The sequence below is a fragment of the Salvelinus fontinalis genome, chromosome 29 (assembly GCF_029448725.1).
Source record: "Salvelinus fontinalis isolate EN_2023a chromosome 29, ASM2944872v1, whole genome shotgun sequence".
In the NCBI taxonomy this organism is placed as follows: domain Eukaryota; kingdom Metazoa; phylum Chordata; class Actinopteri; order Salmoniformes; family Salmonidae; genus Salvelinus; species Salvelinus fontinalis.
In genome coordinates, this window is record NC_074693.1 from 37,920,991 (window position 1) to 37,937,674 (window position 16,684).

The window sequence follows — 16,684 nt, forward strand, 5'->3', positions numbered from 1 at the left end:
TGATGGTGAGGCAAGAACCTTAACTCTATCCTTATTTTAGCAAGACTCCCTGTATAGTATGCAAATTGCCTTGCTTACACTTAAATACTTACAATATACACATTCCACAGTTGTGCTAATTGGCGAGATGCAGAAGTGTGATTTGTTTAAAAACAGAGGCCATGCCCCTCTTTGAAGGGAACTTCTATGAGTAAGACACACAAGTCGGGTCAAGTCAAAGCAATCAACACAAATTGAATTTCACACACTGAGTTATTCATTGCTGTTTTCCACAGATCCTACCTCTCTTCATCATCCAATGATCAAAATAGCATCAATTCACTTCGACCTACATTTACATCTCATAGCCATTAAAAGATTAACAATGGATGCTTACTTACAGTGACAATAATATAAATCAAATAAAACATTTCTTAGCATCATTTGTAAAGGGAGGGCTAGAATTTCGACGTTTGGGAGAAGACTGACTGTTGAGAACAATCACATTGAATCAATGTACTTGGGGAGACATGAGTCTATTGCAAAGAATGATGATGCATATAGATGTAGCATCTACAGTAAGAGTCAATAAGAATGCCAATCAGCGGATGCGACTTATTTTGCCTTGAACATATAATGACGTGGAGTATCTCAAAGCAAACCCAGCAGGCAAAACGGGTTGCAATGATGCCATAAGGACGTCATTACTACCATTGGGTATGAAATTCAATGAAAATCTACCTATTAATAACTTGATTTTCAATGTGTGTCATACCCAGTGATTAAAGACGTCCTTATAGCATCATTGCAACCAGTTTTGCACGCTGGGTTTGCCTTGAGATTTCAGAGTGTACTCCATGTCATTGTAATGAGGATACGTCTTGTAGTGGGCACACATAAAGGAGAAACATACAGATCCTTTGAGAGCCTATTCAACTGTAAATTCTGAATAGTTCAGAAACTATCATTACCGTACTCTTAGACTTGAAAATAGAAATATGGCGCATTTTTAGGCCTGTATCCCTATGCTCCATCTTCGTAGAAACCTTCATTGAATTAAATGTGCCTTCGTGCCCAGAGGAAGCAGGCACTGCCAAATAGCTTGGGCTAGAAAAAGAAAAGAAAACGGAAACATCTATTTCCATGCCCATAATACATCATCATAACCCCAGCCGCAATGAATTCCTTGCTTCTTTATTTCTGTCCACTATCAGCTGCCAGCAGGCCTGCCTCCACTGCCTCAACTCTATGGACACTCCTTGAAAGACAGAATGCAGTAGCTAAGGCTCCCTCTGCTGTTTGAGACCCTGCCTCTTCAGAGGAGGCTAACTCTCTCTTCAACACCTGGAAGTGTGGTGCTGAATTAGAAAGGATGTCCAACAGTTACTGAAAAACTACTTATTTTCATTTGAAGGTGAAAGAAACAGCTTGATGTGTTTCTCTGTCTTGTGTAATGAAAAATAGGTTAGTGGTAAATTATTGTGTAATTACTTACACACTGGTGGATGCATACTATAATGTGCACATTTCAGTTGCACATTATCAGGCACATAATGGATCATAGTAAATCTACTGTATGTAGTCAAATCCACTTCACAGCTGGGAATAGCCACAATAGCCAACACACTATCACATATTATTGTGAAATGCACATAAATTATTAGTTTTTTTAATGTCCACCACACGATTATCGAAGTCAATATTTTCGTGTCCACGGCATGATTTTCTTCTTCAAAACGAATTCCAATTTGATGGTGCCAAAAATAAATGTAACTGTATTTTAAGACAATTAAGTACTCTAGGTTAGCTAGGCGGCTAGCGTTAGGTACATGGCTAGGGGTTAAAGTTAGGGGTTAAGTTTAGGGTTAGGGGTTAAAGTTAGGGTTATGGGTGCGGTAGGGATTAAGGTTAGGGTTAGGGTTCGGTAACATGCTTTCTAAGTAGTTACTGGGTTAGGGTTAGGATTAGTTAACATGCTAGCTAAGTAGTTAAAAAGTACTTAGTAGAATCACAGTTGCTGATTATCTGAAATGCCAAAGTTGATTCGAATACGCTTGCTTGGCCTTCACATTATACGCCCACCCATCCTCCGATCAACTTCACTTTTATCATTTCTGTCTTAAGTAACCTACTGCCTTTTTCTATGATTTGAAATGCACTGGAAAACATACGTAATTTGAGTCTATTTTACAATTTGTGATTGTGTGTTGCAAAAGCATCACCATTGAATTCCAAAACTAAGGGGAATCCTAAACATACCCAAATATTTCAATATTTTGTGATGGGGAAGTATTGCACGCCTTGTTATACAGCATTGTATTAGAGGCAGGCTGTGAAATCCCTCCTGATATATTGATGTATCTCCTCCTTCGTTCTAATTAACAGCTCTGTCACATTCTACCTGCATCGCCAGGATGGAGTGTGACAGGTGAGGATGTCGCCCTGGTACCCAGGGATGTTTTGAAATGCAGCCTATTACACAGCCATCTAGCTGAGAAGATGAGCTGTGTGGTTGGGAGGAAGGAAGGGGAGCAGGCAAGTGGGGGAGAAGGGGTAAGGTCACACCAACTTAATTTGTGCTGCAGTCATGCTGGTTCCTGTGGGCCACCCCCTCAACGCCCACCACTCCTCCAGATCAATACATGGTATGAGCCCTAGCCAAGTCGAGTCACAAGAATGTCAGTCAAAAACTGTTATCTGCCCTAGTGGATGTGTGAGTTGGCTAGGGTCTTAAAACCACATTCTGTAATAGTGGGCCACCAACAATGACGTAAACAATGGGGCAAGTGCATGTGACAGATTGAATATTCACAGAGAGGAGGTAATGAGGGCATTATTATTTCAAGATTTTATTCGATCATGTGATATGTGGAAACCGTTTTTATCTTCAAAGGCAAGACGAGAAAAGTAGTACCCTTGATATGTGCTGAGGAAAATATTGATTTAATACTTAGGCCTGCCCATTGCTAGAGGGAGCAATACGTATATACAGTAGGTAAACTAATAATGAATTGATTTATGTTCAAACAGAGCTTATCAACCAGAACACTCAAAATCACCTTGAACATGTGTGGTATTTGAAGAATTCATTGATAATGGGATAGCAAATAGTGAGAAAGCACTTTTGCCATTTGAAATGTTCTACTGCTCCTCCTCTTCCTCCTCCTACTACTTCTTTTCCATTTCTACTTCCAATACACCTACTTATATTGATCCGCATCAAAGATAACTTTACTTTTCTTTGTGGTATTAAAAGAACTAGGTAATGCAAATCTAATTGCAAAGGTATGCTCTGAGTGTACAAACAGAACACCTTCCTAATATTGAGTTACATCCTCCCTTTGCCCTCAGAAAAGCCTCAATTCGTTGGGACATGGACTCTAAAGGGGTCGAAAGCGTTCCACAGGGATGCTGGCCCGTGTTGACTCCAATTCTTCCCACAGTTGTGTCAAGTTGGCTGGAAGTCCTTTAAATGTTTTGTCTTGCCCACTCACCCTCTAAATGGCACACATACACAATCCATGTCTCAATTGCCGCAAGGCTTAAAAATCCTTCTTTAACCTGTCTCCTCCCCTTCGTCTACACTGAATGAAGTGGATTTAACAAGTGACATCAATAAGGGATCATAGCTTTCACCTGGATTCCCTTGGTCAGTCTGTCATGGAAAGATCAGGTGTTCTGAATGTATTGTACCCTCAGTGTATATGTTGTTGCTGTGATACTGCACAACCCAACAGCACTGTTTAAGCACATTCAGAGGAGTGAAGAACTGAGACAGAAAGGATTGTCTCAATTTAATTTGATTAAAAAACCATCAATATGCACAATATCAATACTGTGTACGCACTTGCCAGTTGCCAACAAGCAGGTGGTAAAAATTCCATCAATGATTAAGCAAATGAATACATGTATTGATTCTCATTATTTATTTTTTAACCAGTCAAGTCAGTTAAGAACAAATTCTTATTTACAACGAAGATCTTGGAACAATGGGTTAACTGCCTTGTTCGGAGGCAGAACGACAGATATTTAACGTGTCAGCTCGGGGATTTGATCTAACAACCTTTCGGTTACTGGCACGACGCTCTAACCACTAGGCTACCAGCTACCTGCCGCCATATGTAATGAAGTCTATTTTTCTGAGCCAATGGTGCATACTAATGGGTTCCTAGGTTTGTTGAGGACAATTCTCATCGATGCAATCATCTGAAACTATAGCACAGCGTCCAATGGCTGAAGAGTTCCCACCAGACAGCATGGGAAGCGTCCCAAATTGGCACCCTATTCCCTATAAAGTGCACACCTTGTGACCAGAGCACTATAGGCCTTGATGAAAAGTAGTGCACTGCGTAGGGAATAGGATGCCATTTGGGACACAGCCCATTTTATACTGATCAGAGAAATCTGGAGAGTTTGAGGCAATTAAGTTTAATACATCGTTTACAATTAATCTTCAACTGGATGTTTTGCGTGTAGCGTAAAGAGGCACATCAAAGTTTGCGTCAATAAAATCTGTGGAGAGACACAGCGTCTCAATTGAGTTTCAAAAGAGTACGCCACGCCCTGCTGAGTCATCCTGTGAGAACGGAGAGATTAACATTTTATAGTGATACTGTGTAATGACACGATCTGTCACCTCTGCTTGCCTTTCAATCAAGACCCAGCATCTCTATATTCCTTCATGTTGAGCGGCTGGGAGAAAGGCTGTCTGAGTTTTGACTTGTTATATAAAAACTTGTGTCAATATGAGTGTTATGGATTAACAGAGTTGGGTATCCTCCTCCCCAAACATGTTAGGCTGAACACACATGCAGCGGTGGAACATGGCTTGGATGAGAGTGATGTGTGCAGAAAGGACTTGAGTGGCATTGATTAATGCAAGATCAGCAATAAGGGCTTGCATGCATTGTTAAAAACGAGATAACAGCATAAACACATAACACAATTCACACCCGAAATCATCTCAGCCAAAGGTGATAAAATATCCATTGAGACATCCCAAAATTAACTTTTTTGCTGAAAGTATGTAGTTCATCAACAACCTTCAACAGCATTTTCTATTTGAATATTCATAATTCACACAAAAAATGTGATTCCTCACTTTACTATTAATAGCTCAGAAATGGTTTGATGAGGGCCCAATGCATGCTGGGGAATGGGAATCATAGTGTACATGAACCAATCCTTTTGCCAACTAGGTTTCAAACAAATGCAGTACCTTCAGACGTAATCATACCATTTGACTTATTCCACATTCTGTGGTGTTACAGCCTGAATTCAGTAGATCCTTTTTCTCACCCACCTACGCACAATACCCCATCATGTGAAAACATGTTTTTAGAAATATTTGCACATTTATTGAAAATTAAATACAGACATACCTCAATTACATAAGCATTCACACTCCTGAGTCAATACATGTTAGAATCACCTTTGGCAGCGATTACAGCTTTGAGTCTTTCTGAGTAAGTCTGTATGAGCTTTGCACACCTGGATTGTACAGTATTTGCCCATCATTATTTACAAAATTCTTCAAGCTCTGTCAAATTAGTAGATTTTTTAAAGTCAAAACTGTAACTCAACCACTCAGGAACATTCACAGTCTTCTTGGTAAGAAATTCCAGTTTAGATTTGGCCTTGGGTTTTAGGTTATTGTCTTGCTGAAAGGTGAATTTGTCTCCCAGTGTTTGGTGGGAAGCAGAGTGGTTTTCCTCTAGGATTTTGTCTGTGCTTGGCTCCATTCCGTAAAAAAAATTTATCCTGTAAAACTCCCCAGTCCTTAACGATTGCAAGCATACCCATAACATGATGCAGCCAACACTATGCTTGAAAACATGGGGAGTGTTGTACTGGATGATGTGTTGTACTGGATTTGCCACAAACATAACACTATGTATTCACAATAAAAAGTGAATTGCTTTGCCACATTTTTTTGCAGTAGTTTTTAAGTGCCTATTTGCAAGCAGGATGCATGTTTTGGAATATTTGTATTTGGTACAGGCTTCCTTCTTTTCACTGTCAATTATGTTAGTATAGCATCCTCCGTTTTCTCCGACCATAGTCATTAAACTGTGTTAAAGTCACCATTGGCCTCATGGTGAAATCCCTGAGTAGTTTTCTTCCTTTCTGGAAACTAAGTTAGGAAGGACACTTGTATCTTTGTGGTTAATGGGTGTATTGATACACCAGCTAAAGTGTAATTAATAACTTAACCATGCTCAAAGGTCAATGTCAAAGGGTGAATATCTGCTTTTAAGGCATTGTAAAAACAAACTGGTCTTTGTGGTTGAATCTGTGTTTGACATTCAGTCTCGACTGATGGATCTTAAAGATAATTGTGTGTGTGGGGTACAGAGATGAGGTAGTCACTCCAAAGTCTACATGGAAATGGCAAAACACGCAACACATTTTAAGTTTTTGAATGGCCTAGTCAAAGTCCAGACCTAATCCCAATTAAGATGTTGTGGTACCGTAGGACTTGAAAAGAGCAGTTCATGCTTGAAAACCCAGAGTGTAAGGGGCCAATTACTTTTCACCCAGGGGAATTGGGTGTTGCCGAACTTTGTTAATTAAATAAATAAAATAGGTATACTTTTTTTGTTATTTGTTCACTCAGTTTTCTTTTATCTAATATTAGGTTTTGGTTGAAGATCTGATAACATTCAACATAAAACATGTGCAAAAATAGAGAAATTCAGAAAGGGGGAAAATACTTATTCAAGGCATTGTATAGCGTTTTGGAACTAAAGGATATGTACACTAACTGGATTAAAAGAACAAACTGAGGTGGATCTGACACTTATCTGAGGCTTAACAGTCGTCCACTAACTGCTTCTTGTGATATAAAATGTAATTATAATGCTATTCAAAACAGATTGAAGGAATTGAGGTTATAGTTCAAGCTGTATAGAGTCGTCAATAGAGGTCATCTGTCGATTACAGTTGAGGGTGAATGTTCTATAAATATCATGAGCTTCAAATGTCACCTTGAATATGGAAGATATTTGTGTTTGTTCCCAAAGATTACTAAATGTTGCCTCCCCTAAGGTTTTTTATCCTTGGTTAGTTGTGCATTTTAATTTCCAATATTTATCAAGCTCTTTGCCCACAACTCCACAGCACTGTACCTTAGGGGACTGGCCCTCCAGATCTAGTTGGTTTTCAGAGAGACAAACAATCACATTTTGTTGCAAAACAAGATATATTCGCCTCTGCAAGGTTTTACACAGTCAAATGTGACAAATAATTAGGTGTAATAATTACAACCGTACAAATTATAGATTTGTGACAACATAATAAAAGTATATATATTGAACAAAAATGGAAACGCAACATTTTCCATACGCACAATAAAAGGCAATTCTAAAGAGAATTGAATGTTCATTTCTCTACCATAAACCGCCTCCAACATTGTTCTAGAGAATTTAGCAGTACGTCCAACCGGCCTCACAACGGCAGACTACATGTAACCATGCCAGCCCAGGACCTCCACATCCGGCTTCTTCACCTGTGGTATCGTCTGAGACCAGCCACCCGGACAGCTAATGAAATTGAGGAGCATTTCTGTCTGTAAAAAAAGCCCTTTTGGGGGGAAAAAATTATTCTGATCGGATGGGCCATCTCCCCGGTGGGTGGGCCTGGCTCCCAAGTGGGTGGGCCTATCCCCAGTCATGTGAAATCTATCGATTAGCGCCTAATGAATGCAAAACACTATAGCATAAGGCTAAACTCAACAAAAACTGAAACATCCTCTCACTGTCAACTGCATTTATTTTCAGCAAACTTAACATATTTGTATTTGTGTAAATATTTGTGTGAACATAAGATTCAACAACTGAGACATAAACTGAACAAGTTCCACAGACATGTGACTAACAGAAATTGAATAATGTGTCCCTGAACATACGGGGGTCAAATTTAAAAGTACTGCAGTGCATCTCCTCCTCATGAACTGCACCGGATTTGCCAGTTCTTGCTGTGAGATGTTGCCCCACTCTTCTACCAAGGCACATGCAAGTTCCCAGACATTTCTGGGGGGAATGGTTCTAGCCCTCACCCTCCATTTCAACAGGTCCCAGACTTGCTCATTGGGATTGAGATCCGGGCTCTTCGCTGGCCATTGCAGAACACTGACATTCCTTTCTTGCAGGAAATTACGCACAGAACAAGCAGTATGGCTGGTGGCATTGTCATTGTCATCAGGTGTGATGTTCGGATGTACCGATCCTGTGCAGGTGTTGTTACACGTGGTCTGCCACTGCGAGGACGGTCAGCTGTCCGTCCTGTCTCCCTGTAGAGCTGTCTTAGGTGTCTCACAGTACGGACATTGCAATTTATTGCCCTGGCGACATCTGCAGTTCTCATGCCTCCTTGCAGCATGCCTAAGGCACGTTCACGCAGATGAGCAGGGACGCTGGGCATTTTCTTTTAGTGTTTTTCAGAGTCAGTAGAAAGGCATCTTTAGTTTCCTAAGTTTTCATAACTGTGACCTTAATTGCCTACCGTCTGTAAGCTGTTAGTGTCTTAACGACTGTTCCACAGGTGCATGTTCATTAATTGTTTATGGTTCATTGAACAAGCATGGGAAACAGTGTTTAAAACCTTTATAATGAAGATCTGTGAAGTTATTTGCATTTTTATGAATTATCTTTGAAAGACAGGGTCCAGAAAAAGGGACGTTTCTTTTTTTGCCGAGTTTAGGTTTATGTATATGTTAAATATACAGGTTACAAACAATGAAAAAATAGTGTTATGCAAATATGAAGAATTGGTGTTTATTGCATTTCCCAAACCATAATTAAAGGTTTCAGCAGTCAAAGAGGATATATGAGAGAAACAGCCATCTCTAATCATCCCTCTGTGGGTTGTATCATGGGAATATGTGGAACACGCAGTATATAGCCAATAAAGAATATTAGATTATGTAATGTCATTGCATCATCTTACAAGATGTTATGCTGCTATAATGTAGATCTAATTCAGCCCTTAAATTCCTCCTGGCTTCTATACAGCTAACCATCAATTTGATTCATGACTCCCTACTCTTTTCAATTCAATCGCATTGACTTCATTTCCTTTTTCCCCCCTCACAACAGGACCCCGGTTTAGGAAAACACCCATAGGGTAATGAATTACCTGCTGATCGCTTGGTATGTTTCAATACAACCACCTAACACCTTTCTCCTCTCCAAACTCAAAATAGCTCACGCTATGCATCAGAGACCGCCTTGATAAGTTAATCGGAACTATCTGTTACCAAATATAGAGCGAAATTCACTGGAGTCTGAACTGACATGGGAACGAAATCAACCACAATCGAAGCCAAACAGTTGAGACAAAAACAGATCATCAGACATTGTGCATGCTTGGTACTTACCACTTTGAGAAGCAATCATCCTCTCAGCCATGGCCTGTTCTTTCCCCCCCAGTTATCACTGTTTTTCAGGCTTCTATATCTGGTTGGAGAGAGAGAGAGAGAGCGCATTAGAGAGCGAGAGCAAGAGAGATCGATCACAGGTAAGCTTATGATCTGGTAAGTAGAGTGTGGATCCAAACGCAAAGAACACAATTTCAATCAGTGTTCAAAACAAAATTGTTACGGACACTGTCAGAAGTTCACAATCAAAGAGAAAGGGATCAAAGGGAGCGAATCATTGTTAGTAACCATTATTTACTGTGTTACTTCAAACCTGAGCTACCCTGTACCAGTCATTTTTTTTCTTTGGGGGGGGGGGGGTAGATCAGCTTTAATATTGCAGATTGTGGGTGCTATCAATGTAACCGTCATTTCCAATCCCATATATATATATATATATATATATATATATATATATATATGTTTTTTTTTTTATAATATATTTTCCCTGTATTATTTTCCCGCTAACCCTATCAACCTTCCCCTAACAGGAGTAAATTAATGGACAACAACATTTTGGCTTCTACTTCCAGTTTATACATTCTACATACATTTTACGGACTGTACATTTTACATTCATTTTATTTATTTTTTACCCTCAACCCCGAACCATCTACAGTGCCTTGCAAAAGTATTCATCCCCCTTGCCGTTTTTCCAATTTTTTTTGCATTACATCCTGTAATTAAAATTGATTTTTGAGGGAATTCCATGTAATGGACATACACAAAATAGTCCAAATTGGTGAAGTGAAATGAAAAAAATACCTTGTTTCAAAAAATTATAAAAAATAAAAAACGAAAAGTGGTGCATAGGTATTCACCCCCTTTGCTATGAAGCCCCTAAATAAGATCTGGTGCAACCAATTACCTTCAGAAGTCATATAATTGGTTCAATAAAGTCCACCTGTGTGCAATCTAAGTATCACATGATCTGTCACATGATCTCAGTATACATACACCTGTTCTAAAATGGCCCCAGAGTCTGCAACACCACTAAGCAAGGGGCACCACCAAGCAAGAGGCACCATGAAGACCAAGGAGCTCTCCAAACAGGTCAGGGACAGAGTAGTGGAGAAGTACAGATCAGGGTTGGGTTATAAAAAAATATCAGAAACTTTGAACATCTCATAGAGCAAAATTAAATCCATTATTAAAAAATGGAAAGAACCTGCCAAGAGATGGCCACCCACCAAAACTCACGGACCAGGCAAGGAGAACATTGATCAGAGAGGCAACAAAGAGACCACAGATAACCCTGAAGGAGCTGCAAAGCTCTACAGCAGAGATTGGAGAATCTGTCCAGGACCACTTTAAGCCGTACACTCCACAGAGCTGGGCTTTACGGAAGAGTGTCCAGAAAAAAAGCCATTGCTTAAAGACAAAAATAAGCAAACACGTTTGGTGTTTGCCAAAAGGCAGATTGGAGACTACCCAAACATATGGAAGAAGGTACTCTGATCAGATGAGACTAAAATTGAGCTTTTTGGCCATCAAGAAAAACGCTCTCTCTGGCAGAAACCCAACACCTCTCATCACCCCGAGAACGCCATCCCCACAGTGAAGCATGGTGGTGCAGCATCATGCTGTGGGTATGTTTTTCATCGGCAGGGACTGGGAAACTGGTCAGAATTGAAGGAATGATGGATGGCGCTAAATACAGGGAATTTATTGAGGGAAACCTATTTCAGTCTTCCAGAGATTTGAGACTGGGACGGATGTGAACCTTCCAGCAGGACAATGACCCTAGCATACTGCTAAAGCAACACTCGAGTGGTTTACTTCTTGTCAATAGGGGGGCGCTGTTTTCACTTTGGAAAAAATTGTGCCCAAAGTAAACTGCCTCGTACTCTATTCTAGATCGTACAATATGCATATTATTATTACTATTGGATAGAAAACACTCACGTTTTTAAAACTGTTTGAATTATATCTGTGAGTAAAACAGAACTCATTTTGCAGCAAACTTCCATACAGGAAGTGAAAAATCTGAAAACGATGCTCTGTTCCAGGGCCTGCCTATTCAATTGCCTAATATTTATCGATATTCATACGCCTTCCACTAGATGGCAACAGGCAGTGGAAGGTGGAATGGGGTGTCTAGCTTGATCTGAGGCCGAACAAGAGCTTTTGGAGTGACAGGTCTGGAAATTTCTTTGTCTTCTCTGGCGTGCGAAGTACGTCGACATTGGCTTCTGAAAAGCGTTCGTTATACACGGCTAATATCTCAGGCTCTGATTTTATTTGATACATGTGATAATAACATAGTAAAGTATGTTTTAGCAACCGAGTTTTATCAGATTAATCAACGTTTATTGGGACTTTTGGAGTTTTCCATTCTTTGCGTCGAGAGAAACTGGGAACGTCATCAACATTGGCTAGCATTGTGGCGCGAATTCAACAGGAGAAAAGGACATTCTAAAACCAAACAATGATTTATTCTGGGGCTAGGACTCCTTGTACAAGATTCTGATGGAAGCTCAGCCAAGTAATAACAATTTATGATGTTATTTCGTATTTCTGTGGAAAATGTTATTTCTATTCTCCGCCGTTTTGGCGGGCGCTGTCTCGCAATAACGCAAGCTGTTTGTTATGGTAAAGTTATTTTTAAAAATCTAACACGGCGGTTGCATTAAGGGGAAACATTTAAATGTCTTGGAATGGCCTACTCAAAGCCCAGACCTCAATACAATTGAGAATCTGTGGTATGACTTAAAGATTGCTGTACACCAGTGGAACCCATCCAATTTGAAGGAGCTGGAGCAGTTTTGCCTTGAGGAATGGGCAAAAATCACAGTGGCTCGGTGCCAAGCTTATGGAGACATACCCCAAGAGACTTGCAGCTGTAATTTCTGCAAAAGGTGTCTCTACAAAGTATCGACATTGGGAAGGGTAAATAGTTATTTTTGATGGCTGTAATACATAGATATGCCGATAGTGGACAACCCTGTTTCACTCCTCTTGACATCCATTATTTACTATTTTACACCTGGTGTTACAACACATAACGTTAACCCATTGTATATGAGATTCTCCAAAACTGAAATAATCCAGGCGTGTATATAAACATTCTAATCCTTCTTTATCAAAATACCTTTTCAAAATCAGCTATGAATACCAAGCCTGGTTTCCCAGATGTTTCATAGTTTTATATTGTTGCCAGGACTTGTCTTATATTATATCCTATGTACCGTTTATGTAAAAAAAACTGTCTGATTAGGATGAACAATATCCAACAATACATTTTTTATTCTTTGGGCTATGCATTTTGCTTGAATTTTGGCTACACAACACTGAAGTGTAAGGCGTTTCCAGTTTTTCTGGGTGGACTGAATCTTTATATTTACGACCTGGGTCCGGTTTCAGTAATAGTAAACAATATATATTATATTCCTTATTTTCTACTTAGCTATATTAAATTGTTTTAAGAAGGTCATACCAAGGATAATTTAGGTATTTTGTTTAGAATTTTAAGACCACTTGATTTTTTTATATATATATTTTTTGGCAAAACAATTTGGGGCCTTACTGCTATTAGACCATACAAACGCATTGCATAACAGATTCGCTACATGGAAAAACAGATAGTCCCTCCCAAAAATCTTAGAGGAAGTTTGATCTGAAGTGTCTGTCCTATATCTGAGAGATATAGAGACCCACAATATGAGTCATAATACTCATAAAACCTAATGGTAAAACAATAATGTGTGATGCATACACAATGTGGGATGTATACACGAACACACCCCACCCCACCCCTTCACACAAACACCTCTACCCCTCTCTCCCCTTCCACACATAGACCCCCCCCCCCCCACACACACATACATAAACACTCACACATGAGTAAACACTCACACACAAGCTCAGTTGTTCCATCCCCTAGCCCAACTCAAGAGAATACTTGATGTGTGAATGCGTATTGAGAAGGCATGCCAAATTGAGCAGGAATGGGAACCAACCAATGTCTTGTCCTTTCTGATGGAGATAGGAAATCCCCCCTCCCCCACCATTCGCACACACACTGGTCCCCTGTTCTTCCCAGGCACCTCTGTGCAGTCAAACCATTTGATTATTCTGTGCCTCCAGGGCCACAATAATTTACCCCGTACCAATGAAATACTGCACTTTTTGACCATCTCAAAAACCAAGCATATTGGCATAATCCAAAACCCCAAATGTAATGAATTTCGTTAGTATTTTTTTCTCCCTAACACAATCCTTTCCTGTCCCCTGTAAAACAGCATGACCTTAGTGATATACGTTGGCGTCTGTCTGTTGCTCTTGGAGCCAATAATGAGTCCCTCCACACAGGCTAGAGGGGAGCAGCACAGAGGAAAGTGATTATGCGGAAGGAGTGCCTGAGTTGTTAATGAGACATGATGAGAGAGAGGAGTGAGGCTGATATGAATTCTTTATGCTGTGTCCCAAATTGCACTCTATTCCCCGTGCAGTGATAGGGTTCTGGTCAAAAGTAGTGCACTAAATAATGAGTTTAAAGGCAGGGAGACAAAAAAAACATTCAGGACAACTTGTAAAATCAGCCTTGACACCCAGTACTACTCGTACCCCATGAAGAGTTCAAGTACAAAAGCTGTCCTGCTATTTGATCATTTATCCATTGGATCCCATCGTTAAGCCAAATCTGACTTTTTCCACACGGCCCTGGGAATTTTGATGGGCTGCGAAATTGTGCTTTCTTAACACGCTACTAACGGGAGATTAGACAGAGCTCCGAGCTAAATCACGGTCGCAATAAAATGTTAAGCAGAATAAACTATACAGACCAACTGATGTGACATTGTTAGTGTCAAGCCAGCTTGATACTAGACGACGGAAATGGTTAATGTCTGCGTTCACTACTCCCACCCCATTGAAGTAACATCAGAACAAGAATATCTAAATAGGAAAAAGATAAATGGAAAAATATCACATATTACAACTGAAATAAAATGATTTGACTGGAAATGTCAATTATGAAGATTTAGTTAAAATGTTTAATGCCTACAATGAAAAACAAGTTATTGAAGACTAACTGCTAACTAATTGCCACATTGTAAATGAAAGTAATGTGGATTGCAGCAACATGTGTGATAGACAATTTAAATATCATTACAACAAAGCACTTTGCATCTGTTTCTTTGATTTAAGTTAACGACTTCCAAATAATAATAAATTACTCTCCCTACCATAATAAGTACAATAAAGTACAATATTTCCAGGACTACTGCATTTGTGGCACCGGAGCACCGATCTTCAGGGGGCCCACACTGATTTTGTTAGTCACTCTCACTCAGCTATCAAATTAACATGGCATAAGTCATGGAAAAATGTGTAGGATTGCAGGAAATGAGCTTTAAAACGGCTAAGATTTCTCTCCATCCCATGGCAAAATGGGTAGAATTGCATAAAATGTATAATACAATTGCAAACATTTTCTATCCGCCCCATGGCAAAATACTTGCCGATGTCAAGGTAGTTTCCTCCTATTCTACATATTTAGCCACGAGTCAGAGAGAATTTTGCAGTTTTGAAGCACATTTCTTGCAACTCTACACATTATGCTATCTGGGGGGGTCTCGACCCACAACCCCCAAAATGCTAAATATGTTGGGGGATGCTTGGAGGGTCCCGTCCGGTAATCCGTCCCTGAATATGCCACAGTAGGCCTAGGCTATTGGCCTTATTACTGTAGCCCTGTAAAAGATATTTAAAGGTTCAATTTTGAGGAAACAAAACTAATTCTAATATATTTTGTGCAACTTTAAATACATTTATCATAATACAATAACATGTCATTAAAAAATACAACCAATCACAATTTAGATTCAAATGTCAAATGTGTAATTTACAATTTAGGAGTGTTTCCTTTACCCCTCTTGATAAGAAATTGCCATATTTTATTAAGACATTCATCAATTAGCTAAATTGGAAATGAAAAAGTAATCACACACCATTCATAAAATGTGTAGGGTAGGCTACATTGCCATAGTAGATTTGCCTTGGTAAACGAGGAAATGAAATACTGTAATTCAGGATTAAATTGTTCCGAGGATTATATCCACGAGAGCGAAATAACATAGATTTTTTGTTGTTGCAGAAATAAGGACAAAGGGTTAACCTGAACATCAGCTTCAGAGAAAGGTAAATTGGTGGCCAATAATGGTTGCAATAGAAATCAGCACGCATTGATGGATTAACGAGAAAGAAGCTGGCGATTAATCTGGTGGCCATCGATGGTTGCAATTGGCCCTAAGATTATACATTTTATTTGGTTGCAATCTTTGGACAATACCTATTTTGGATGCAGCAGTTGTTAGCTAGAATGCTAACACTCATTGACATGGCTGGTAGCAATGCAGGTCAAAGAGCCATTTTACTGGTTGAAGTTGAAGTGTTTTTTTTTTTAAGTATAATACAGTGTTGTGACAATAACACAAACATTATATTAAGCAGGATATTCGTAAAAGCCTTAAAATCCAATTATAATCCAAAAGTAGTGTGAAATGCACTCTAAAGCGCCATGTAAAATGAGTCTTTTTTTGCTGACGGTATATGGGAACTCTGCCGTGTTCTGCATCCAAATTGTGCACATCACCCATGTGCGGCAATGTTTGAAAACACAGGAAGGGGCATATTAATGTATTAGAAATGAATACCTTTCCTTTCCGGGCCACCGTATATTAACATTATGCAGTTCCAAAACAAAATATTTAATGTAGAATATAAGGTTCCGTGCCTTGTGGTAAAGGCACTGCTGCAGCATTTGCTACCTGGAATAAAGATGAATAACATGGAAGTCACCACTAACTCTTCTTAATTACAAGACCATCCTGCATGTTAATTGTCAAGAGCGTCTGGGTGCTGAGAACATTGTGGCCAAAATGCATTTGTTCAAACCCCAACTTTGCATCAGCTCAATTGAGACTGACACCATCCTAACCTGCCAGACTAATTACCTGCTTTGCACATTTCTGCCAGTGAATTCGTTGTAATATTTCCCCTGTCAGCACTTGTGACTTCTGGCAATGAACCTGTGTGAGAGTCAATCGTAGCTCTCCTTCCTCTAGGAACCTATAAAGAACAAAATATAAATGCAACGTGTAAAGTCTTGGTCCCATGTTTCATGAAAAAGAAAATATCACAGACCTTTTTCATACGCAAAAAAAAAATACTTATTTCACTCAAATGTAGTGCTCAAATTTGTTAGTGAGCATTTCTCCTTTGCCAATATAATACATCCACCTGACAGGTTTGGCATATCAAGAAGCTGATTAAATAGCATGATCATTA

General features: G+C 39.4%; 1 protein-coding gene across 5 annotated transcripts in view; it reads right to left on the reverse strand.

The window, feature by feature from the left end:
• The window catches only part of LOC129827957 (leucine-rich repeat and immunoglobulin-like domain-containing nogo receptor-interacting protein 2), a 407,967-nt gene that overhangs the window by 145,481 nt on the left and 245,802 nt on the right, over positions 1–16,684 (reverse strand). For 4 of the 5 annotated variants that reach the window (XM_055889266.1, XM_055889268.1, XM_055889269.1 and 1 more), the window contains one exon: positions 9,356–9,434. The gene's annotated coding sequence lies outside the window, so the exon portion shown is untranslated. Of the gene's footprint in view, positions 1–9,355; positions 9,435–16,350; positions 16,466–16,684 lie in introns of all 5 variants that reach the window. The other variant, XM_055889267.1, reaches the window with a different exon arrangement.